This window comes from Herpailurus yagouaroundi, unplaced genomic scaffold (genome assembly GCF_014898765.1).
Source record: "Herpailurus yagouaroundi ecotype Mexico unplaced genomic scaffold, PumYag 77, whole genome shotgun sequence".
Taxonomy (NCBI): domain Eukaryota; kingdom Metazoa; phylum Chordata; class Mammalia; order Carnivora; family Felidae; genus Herpailurus; species Herpailurus yagouaroundi.
The window spans coordinates 43,289,398-43,299,762 of record NW_024412388.1 but is presented as its reverse complement, the minus strand read 5'-3'; the positions used below and the strand labels follow the sequence as shown (position 1 = coordinate 43,299,762).

Here is a 10,365-nt window from a genome sequence, read left to right as displayed (position 1 = left end):
GGGGCGCCTGGATGGCGCAGTCGGTTAAGCGTCCGACTTCAGCCAGGTCACGATCTCGCGGTCCGTGAGTTGGAGCCCCGCGTCAGGCTCTGGGCTGATGGCTCAGAGCCTGGAGCCTGTTTCCGATTCTGTGTCTCCCTCTCTCTCTGCCCCTCCCCCGTTCATGCTCTGTCTCTCTCTGTCCCAAAAATAAATAAACGTTGGGAAAAAAAAAATTAAAAAAAAAAAGACTGCAAACTTAAAAGATGTTGATATTTTAACTATATAATAGTAAACTGTTCAGTGTAAACTGAAGTTTACACAGTGTAACAGAAGCTTAAAAGTGTCTAAATTTAAGTAAGTATATTTGAACTGTCTCGACTGAATAATAAAGAACTTGGAGGAAAAAATCAGAACTTGTGAATGAACTAGAATGAAATTTATATTTAGGGCCCGTATTTTGTTTATTATTGGGGAAGATAAATGGGAAGGATACTATGTATTTTTTTTAATTTTTAAATGTTTGTTTATTTTTGAGAGAGAGAGAGAGAGAGAGAGAGAATGCGCGCGCACATAAGTGGGGGCGGGGCAGAGAGGGAGGGAGGCATAGAATCTGCAGGAGGCTCCAGGCTCTGAGCTGTCAACACAGAGCCGGATGCAGGCCTTGTACCTGCCAACTGTGAGATCATGACCTGAGCAAAGTCGGACACTTAACCGACTGAGCCACCCAGGCACCCCCAGGATACTATGTATTATGAAGACATTGACTTTCCTTAGGCAGTTGGCTTCCAGGTTTTTGAAAAGAGTTCTCAATGAAGGAGAGTGATAAATTTCAAAGGACTAACTTGTGCATGTTCTTACTAGGAAAATTTTAATACAAATATATTTCTGTCTAGTGTTGCCTTGTAAAATGTTAGTGGGAAGTTTCTTTGGTCAACAGTTTAATAAGTTCTTTCTATAAGTACTATGATTTAAGGATTTGCTACAAAATCTTTGGAATTTCAACATACCACTAGTTCTGCTCTGTGGCACTTCATGATTGCTCTGTTGAGAACACCAGATAATTTCTGTAATATACCCTGGGAATTATAATCTAAGGAGAACTATTTGGCATGATTCTGACTATCGTGGACATGGTCAAGGAAATGGGTTTACTTAGTTTGGGTTGGCAGTTTTCCTGTTCAGTTCCTAGATTTCTTTTCATCTCTTTTTTTGTTGCTAGTTTACAAATGTCTGTCTAAGTAGGGGCCAGAGTAGCTGACAATAAAGACTAAAAATTAAGGTTAATAAAGGTCAATAAGTAAATCAATTTAAGTAAGATTAATAAATACAAGTTAACTTAATTAAGTAACTTAATGACTGTTTTACATTCAGAGTCATTGGGGATTTTTTTCCCTAGTTAACTATTCCTTTGGTACAACTTAAACTTCTATTCAGTGTTTTACTTTGTAATTACTGCTCAGTGAAATCATGCAAATCCGTTAGGATCAGAAAAGCCATAATATATGTTTGGCATTATGAGACATTTTATATGCATTTTCTCATAATCTCAATCCTTGAAGTAGTGAGTTTTATAGATAAAGTGCATTATATACATAAAGAAACAGATTCAAGGGCTGGGTAACTTTCTCAACATCATATAGCTAGTAAGTGATCGTCTGAAACAGTGTCCACATTTTCTTCATTACTCAAGCTCAGTGCCTTGACATAACCAGTAATTATTCTTTTCATAAACTGCTTTTTATAGTGCCTCAAGAATATTTTTTAAATTTCTATTTGTAAAAAAAGATTTCTAATTTTACACTAATGGAAAGTTTATAATGTATTTCGATTGGGGAAAACCTATGGCATAATTGCTTAGAAGTAATCAAACTGCAAAATATTTAAATACATGTAATTCAATATTTAAATCATTTTCCACACCAGGTCAGTGCCTCAGTCCTAACTTGAAGGGCCTGATGATATTAAAAAACAGTGCTTCTTCTTCTTCTTCTTCTTTTTTCTAATTTGTGGTACTGCAGTTTCAAGGCTTTATTTTATCGCATTTTCTAATTCTTTCCTCTAATCTTTAATTCCTATAGCTAAAAAAGCTGGCTTAGGCTATTTATCTTTTCCCCCAGGTGGTGATCAAAGTAGGTGTTTCAAGTATATGAAATTAATTTTGTGATAGGGAGCTGTAATCTCATCCACTGATCCATCCTTTGAGAAGTGAATAAAGAGAGTAGGTAAAATCTTGAAAAACAAAAGCCATATTTACACGTTAAACCACACTGGTAAAGATTGAAAAGAATCAAGGTATTAATGTTTCGAGTATTTGTCCTTGCTGTATAAATATGTCTTTAGAAAGTATTTCTTTTGAGCCTTTCAAAGGCAAGAATGATCACTGAAGTCAGATCACATTTTGATAGGCAGCCATTCAATTATAGTATGTTTGTTCTGTGTGATCTCAAAGATCAATATATTTTTTTAATCTTTTAATGTTTTATTTTTTGAGAGACAGCATGAGCGGGGAAGGGGCAGAGAGAGAGGGAGACACGGAATCCGAAGCAGGCTCAAGGTTCTGAGCTGTGAGCACAGAGCTCAAGGCAGGGCTCAAACTCACAAGGTATGAGATCATGACCTGAGCCAAAGTCAGACGCTCAACCGACTGAGCTGCCTAGCCTCTCCAAGATCAATTTTTTTTTTAATCATAAACAAAAACTATTTGAAAGGGAATTAAATTTTAATAATATTTAGAAAGCTTTGTCTTGCTTTTGTGAATGGTAGGAAGAATTTCAACAATGCAATTACAACTAAGATTTGTGGGTATGTGTGCCCATTTTAGTTAACGTATTTTGAGACATTCAGTGATAAGAGTATCCAAAATTTTTGAGGCAATTTGGTAATTCTGCCCATGCCCAGTTTGTAACACTATTGATCAACATGTATCATATACCAAGTGTTGTGCTAGGCAGAGGGGTTTTCGTGATGAGCATGATGCATGGTCCCTGCCCTTAAGGAGCTTACAGTCTAGTAGGAAAAGCAATTTACGGTCATAGTGTGCTGCAGAGAAGTAGAGGGTGTTTGTAAGATTGGACATCTAAGTGATATCAAAAATGAGACCTAGAGGATAAGCAGGAGTTAGACTGGCAAAAAGAAGATACATAGCAGTGGGTACAGCATGTGCACCTGCCCTGAAGAAAGAGAAAGCCTGATGGTTTTGAGGAAGTGAGAGAAGTTCATTTTGGCTGGAGCCTTTCAGTTGTAGAGGGGCTGGTACAAAATGAAGTAGGAAAGGTAAAAAGGAAGAGGGCCACTCCAAGCTTTGTAGTCCCTGTTAAAAAAATTGGGCTTCTTAGAGTGTTCTTACAGCCACTGGAAAACCCATGAAGGACTATAAGCATGGAATGACCTTCAGGTTGCTGTGTGGAAAGAAATGGAGTGGAGGGAGAAGAGATCAGTTAAAATGCTGCTATAATCCAGGTGAGAGAGACTTTATGGTGACCTGGACTATGATGACAGTGGGGACACTAAAGTATCATGAGAAGCCAAAAGGTGGAAATAACCCAAAAGTCCCTCAGTGGATAAATGGATGGATAAATTGGGGTATGTACATACAAAGGGATATTATTCAACCATAAAAAGGAACAAAGGACTGACAGGAGCTACAAGTTGGATGCACCTCAAAGACCTCATGCGAAGTGAAAAAAGACACAGAAGGTCACATATTGCATGGTTCGTTTTTTACAATACATCAAAATAGACAAATCCATGGAGATAGTACACAGATTAGTGGTTACCAGGGGTTGGGGTGAAGGGAATGGGAAGTGATTATTTAATGGATATGGAGTATCTTTCTCAGGTTTTAAAAGCATGGAGAGGTGGTGGGTGAACAACCTCGTAAGTACACTAAATGGCATTTAATTGTACACTTTAAGATGGTTAATTGTGTGTTAAATTAATTTCACCTCGATAAAGATATCATGAGATGCTTTATTCATATTAGCTCCAAAGTGGAAACAACCCAAATGTCCATCAACTGATGAATGGATTAAAAATGTTGTATATCCATACGATGGGATGTTTTCACCATACAAAGGAATAAAATACTATTTCACATAAAAGAAACACACGAATACAATACATGCTACAACATGGATGAAACTTGAAATCATTATACTAAGTGAAAGAAGCCAGACAGAGCCAAAAATGGTATGCATTAATCTATATGAAATGTCCAGAACAGGCAAACTCATAGAAAGTGGATTAGCGGTTGCCCGGGGCTGGGGTGGGGGTGCAGGGATGGGAGGGAGGAATGGGGAGTGGCTGCTAATGGGTACAAGGTTTCTTTTTGGTGTTATGAAAGTATCGTGGAATTAATGGTGATGGTTGCACAATTTTTATACTACAAACCACTGGATGATACACTTTAAAAAGGTGAATTTTGGGGCGCCTGGGTGGCTCAGTCGGTTGAGCGGCCGACTTCGGCTCAGGGCATGATCTCGCGGTCCGTGAGTTCGAGCCCCGTGACGGGCTCTGTGCTGACAGCTCAGAGCCTGGAGCCTGTTTCGGATTCTGTGTCTCCCTCTCTCTCTGCCCCTCCCCTGTTCATGCTCTGTCTCTCTCTGTCTCAAAAATAAATAAATGTTAAAAAAAAATTAAAAAGGTGAATTTCATGGTATGTGAATGATATCAATAAAGCTATGAAAAAATATCTTGAGCTATAAAATACACCTCACACATCTTTTTCTTCCTTGAAATACAGCCTTTCTGTCTTTCTCAATGGAGTTAAGACTCCAGCTGCAAGGATAGTTACTAGACCTATTGTGGTGATTATTTCGCAGTGTATGCAAACATCAAAATCATCAAATCGTTATGTTGTACACCTGAAACTAATATGATGTTATGTGTCAATTACACCTCAATTTAAACAATAAGAAACCTTGTGTGGGAAAAAAAAAAAAAAAGACCACAGCGCATTAGTAAACTGCTAGCTGTGTCATTGTCATGTTAAATTCCATACAAACGAGTAGGGACAAACTGCACCACGTTGTAAAGGCTGGAAATTGCCTCTAAGGAATGAATGATATCTTCGTCTCTTAGTGATGCAGAGATCATTAATTTTGGAGAATTGTTAAGCCACCAACAATTTTGCCCTTTATTGTAAGAAGGAAAGAGGAACAGATGGATTTTGAGAAAAGCAGATGTGCGTATAACATACAAGAGAATCTCCATTAACCAACATGTTCAAGAATTGGTGATTCTATTTAATGAACTGCAAGGTAACCAGAAATTCTTTTTTATCTCCAATTCTTGATGAATTTTTGTCTACATGTCTGATTCTCTTTCATAATATATTAAATACGATTAATAATTCAGGGATTTGTAAAGCCTCATGGCTATCAGTTATGAAAATCAATGCTTATTGTCTAGCCGTAGAAGGTGTAGGGCTTTTGGATGGATGTACACGGACCCTGTACATAAGTGGATATGGCTGTGAGTATGTGTGTGTTTAATCCTCTGTGTTACTTTGAAACCCTCTCATTTGCTCCTTTGCTAAAGCACAGTGAAGGAAGAAACGTGGTTTACTTGAAGATTACTTATTACTTATTACATATCTACTATATGATATTACCTCTATTATGCCAGGTACTTTCACATGTTATCTTACTATATGCCTACTTTGTGTTCTAGTAGGTTGTTTCAAAAACTGGTGATTTCATCGGTAAACTATACGTAGTCCTGTGAGTTATCCCACGGCTCCAAAATGGTAGGCTATATCTAAGGAAATATTCCTAAATTATTATATTTTTAATATATGTCACTATATCTATCTTTCCTGCCACAAAGGGGAAAAATGTGTTTTTAGAAAATACTAGTAAAATTTGGTATTCTGGAAAGAGATTCTGTGGGTTGAAAGAACTCTGCCCCTTTGCAAGGCTGGTAATTCACATACACATAATTGTTAGTCTTCAGACATGAATCAGAGCTGCTGACAGGGTGATTGTCCGTTTGTAAGAGGGTGGATGGAAACCTGGCAAAGAACCACAGTCCTTTCATCTCCATTAACGTTCACATTCTGGCTGTAGTTACATCTTACTCCCAGATATAAGGATTTGTTGCTGTAGTCATCGTCTTGGACCTCAATGTCTCCCCCAGCCCTTACCAAAAATATAAAGCTTTTTTTGTTGTGCTAAATCCGTACCGTTCATTTGATTCATCTGTTGTGTTTGGAAACTTTTGTTCTCTTGGATCCTTACCTGTGTCTGATTAATGCCCTTACTAACATGTACAGCAATGATTCGCTGTGCCCGGTATCGTGCTAACTATTTTACATCCAACGTATCACATATTTACAACCATCCTGTGAGGTTGATATTTGTGTAAGTTAGGATTTTTTTTGGGGGGGGGGTACAATAAACACAGAACCCTACACAACAGGTTAAACAATAAAAGACATTTACTGTTGACAAGAAATCTGGAGATAGGTAGACCAAGTTTGGTTGAATAGATCAGTGTTGCTCCAAGGACCTACACTCTTCGGGTCCTTCAGCTCTGCCATTTTTAATGTGTCAGTGATGGTCCCGTTTGTTTTGAAGAGATGGCTGCTCTTACCCCAAACATCATGTCTCCACAACAGCATCTGGCTCAGGAAGCAAGAGGGCCAAAGGCAGATGGGCTTTCTCTTCACATGTGTCACTTATCAGAGAGGAAACTCTTTTCTGGGAAGCTTCTGCCAGATGTCCCGTTTGGCCTCATCAGTCAGAATTAGGTCACTTGCTCTCCTACGGACCCTACAAACCAACCATTGGTAGCAGGAATGGACACCTTAGGTCGTTCAGCGCATCTGCTGGGATTGGGCATATCAGGCGCTAAACAAAATCAGGATTTGTCGTCGTCGTTGCCGTCAGCAAGGAAGAGGAGTGAAATAGTTGGCAGGCAACCAGGCTCTGCCCTTACGTTCTCCCCTATTTTACAGATGAGGAAATGGAGGCTCCGAGAGATTGAGGTAAACCCATAGTGACAAAACCAGGACTCAAGCCAGGTCTGTCTGCCTCCACGGCAGTTTGTTGTCCCCTTACCTGCTTTAGCCTGGAACTTGCTATGAGGCAGAGCTACTATAGATGATATCAAAAAAGATTTATTACTGAAAGTGTCAGAAAAACTGCCTCCTAACAGTGACCGCATCACAGTGAAGTCTCAAAGCCGGGGATCTTTGGACAGCGGCAATCCTGGAGAAGGAGATAGGATTAGATACAAATTTTGCTGTCATGTCCCGAGAAAGGGAAACTAGGTGAGCAACAACACACAAAGAAGCTTCCTAAAAGAAAGCAAACGAGGATGTTTATAACCATCCTCGGTCTTTTCATTCTGCACTTTTCCCCCTGTTGACTTTCCAGAAACGGCCGAGTTCTGTCAAATGCTGTCTACCGGAAGAATCCAAAGGCTTCATCAGACGAACACGTTTCAAAGTGCCACTACCCCTTTTTTCCTTAAGAAATGCATCAAGCATCTGATTTGCTGCTGATACATTCTCTGTAAGTAGCATTATAATTAAGCACACACAAAACCATTCTGTGTTTCCAAGAATACAGCTGGGCTGGCACTGAATCGGCGACAGTGCACGGGCACTGAGCGGGAGGCTCCCATTGCATCTCAACTACCATGTACCTTCTTTGTGTGGCAACCAAGCCGTCTCCCCGCCTCCGCCCCGGCACCCTCTGAATCACAGGCCATTGCCCATTCACCCCGTGTCTGTCACTGAGCTAGTGTATTGGGCACCTTCACTGAGCCTTGAGACTGGCTGTCCTGCTTCCAAACTCTGGTCAGAAAAAAAAAATGCCAGGAAACCCAAGGGGTGCACCTCTCCCAGCAGGACTCCCTACCACCCCCAGACTGGTAGGCTCGGCCCTTGGAAATGAAACAATGGTATGCAGCAAAACTGCGGGGGGAGGGGGGGTGTGGGGGACAGAGAGAGAGAGAGAGAGAGAGAGAGAGAGAGAGAGAGAGAGGCAGTGACGGGGAGGGGGTTGCAGGAAAGGGCTGAGAGGTGAGATCAGGCTTCCCAACCTGGCTTCACCAGTGCTGGCTTGTGCGGCTTTGGCGAATTACCTTACCTCCAGCTCCCCAAGCCTCAGCTTCCTCATAGGTAAAATGGGGAACCCCAGCACCGACCTTGAAGACTGGGAGAATTAGCAGTAATTTATATAAAACACATGGTGTAAAATAAAAGCTCCCTGTATTATTATTATATTATTACCACCAGCTCTTTTGTAAACATGGACGTCTGTTGGCACAAAAAAATTTAGCCTGTGTTGTTATTGTTCTTAGGGTTGTTCGTGGATACGTACAAGATATACTTGCTTTAATTTTTAATGCATCACAAAGTACATAACCCTTTGTGGGAAATGCAGCGTAGAGGAAAACGAAAAGCAAGTAGCCTGGGGGTGTTGTGTGTATAAAAGCCAACAGTGGCAACCCCATCTCTCCCTGGCTTCTATGCAAACAGTTTCCTTTACAAATGTGTTTTTGGTATGCAAATCACTCTATGCAGATTTCTGTGTGCAAAATACAGCATAGAAAAATGGCCCTCTTGCCAAGGAAGATAGGAGATGTTGGCTGCCGTCAGATGAATTAGCAGCAAATTTTAGATTTCTTTTGCTACTGCTCTTTCTAACAATGTATGGGGGGAGCATATTTTTGGCACATGAAACTGAACTATTTTGGCTTTAGGTTGTGTGTTCTTGTGATAAAAGTGCGCTTATTGAAGCCTGTAACTACTTTTTGAAACCGTAATAATGTTTAGTGGTATTTAATTTAGCATTTCACAACAGAGTGCCACCACCGGCTAGTAAAAGGGCTTGTTCTAAAGTCACAGATGGCTTCTCATCCCAGGTTAGGCTGCTGGTCTCCCCTGCTTCGTACTTTTCTGGGAAGATTTGTGCTTATTAACAGATTTAAGTTTATATTTTGGAAACGTTTTCGTCATAATTAATGTATGTCTTAGCAAGTGAAAGGAATACATTTAATATTAAAATCACCCCCTTTCTAAGGGTGGGAACACGGGAAGCTAGCTCTTAATTCACAAGGCAATATTTAACCATCCAGGCAGAAAATAAGACATCTTTTTCACGGTGTTCCTTACTACTTTCAAAGTTTTTTCCTATTGCCTCCTCTTGTGAGGAGAAACTTTGTCGGAGGTCACTTGTAACAAAGGACCCAGGCCTGGGTGTTCGGTGCTTCTCAATCACGCTCAGGAAAAACAGCACCTGTCATCAGTGGACGGCCCCACCATGTCCCTTCTTTCTTCTTTCCTGTCTCTTTCACCCAAGCTTTTTTTTTTTTTTTTTTTTTTTTTTTTGGCTAGCTTTGGATGTTTCAAACTGGCCAAATGAGACACTCATTGATTTTACAAAAACAAAACTTAAATTGGAAGCATTTCTGAAAACAAAGTACCTCATCGGAGAGAGAATGATGAGTTAGCTTACTTCTAGCGGACATCGGGAATGACTGGGAATGAGGGAGAACAATACCTTCGCTCATTCATTTACTCACTTACACGCGCTTCCGTCCATTCATTCAGCACCGCGTTCATTCAACATCGTGCTCAGTGCGCATCAGGCATTACCGCAGGCGCAGGAACACAAACACCAAACTGGTCACAACCGCTGAGGAGTTCGCTGTCTACTAGAGGACGCAGATGCAGAAACAAACCGGCACCGATGTCCCGCAGAAGCATGTGCGATGTACAGAGGCCGTACAAAGGTGGGATCAGTCACTCCATCACGCCTGCAGCGAGGAAAGATTTTGGAGGAGTTGCCTCTATGAAATGTTTTAAAGAATGAATAGGTATTCTCCAGGTGGGTAGGGGTGTGTTGGGAGGGAGAGCACTTGAGGCAGAAGGAACAGGAAGCACACAGGCACCGGGCCCTGAACCAGGAAAGGGTGGGGAAGCTTTCACTGGGGAAATTTCTCTGGAATTTCTCTGTTCTCTAAGAACAGAGAAGGGGAGAGGTATGGGAAATACCCTCGAGATCTCATGTATTTGTTTCCCGTTTTTTATTTCCATTACCTCAGGTCAGCTTATAGTTTGTCCAAATTATTGCTGTGGCTTGTAACTGATCTTGTTGCCCTTGGTCTCTTCCCCTAATAACATGAGAATATTTCAAAAGCCGCCTTCACACACACACACACACACACACACACACACACACACTGCTGTGGGATAAATTCTGAGCACCTTACCCAGAGTATTTGAGGCTTGCCATCAGCCGACCCCACCCCCTCCACGCCACTGGCATTGATTGCTTCCTGCTCCACTACCTACCCCTCACCCTGTTTCTCAGGTCCAGGCCCCAAGCGTGGCCCACCTGCTTCCTGCTCCCTCCTCTGCCCACGTCAGTCCCA

General features: G+C 41.1%; 1 long non-coding RNA gene across 1 annotated transcript; it reads right to left on the bottom strand.

Annotated features, from left to right (window-relative positions):
* Positions 1-6,400: 6,400 nt before the first annotated feature.
* LOC121027152 (uncharacterized) lies at positions 6,401-10,149 on the bottom strand. The gene is made up of 2 exons (XR_005788580.1): positions 9,514-10,149; positions 6,401-7,190 (listed from the first exon to the last, which is right to left on the bottom strand). It is a non-coding gene; the product is annotated as an uncharacterized LOC121027152 (long non-coding RNA).
* Between the last annotated feature and the right edge of the window lie 216 nt (positions 10,150-10,365).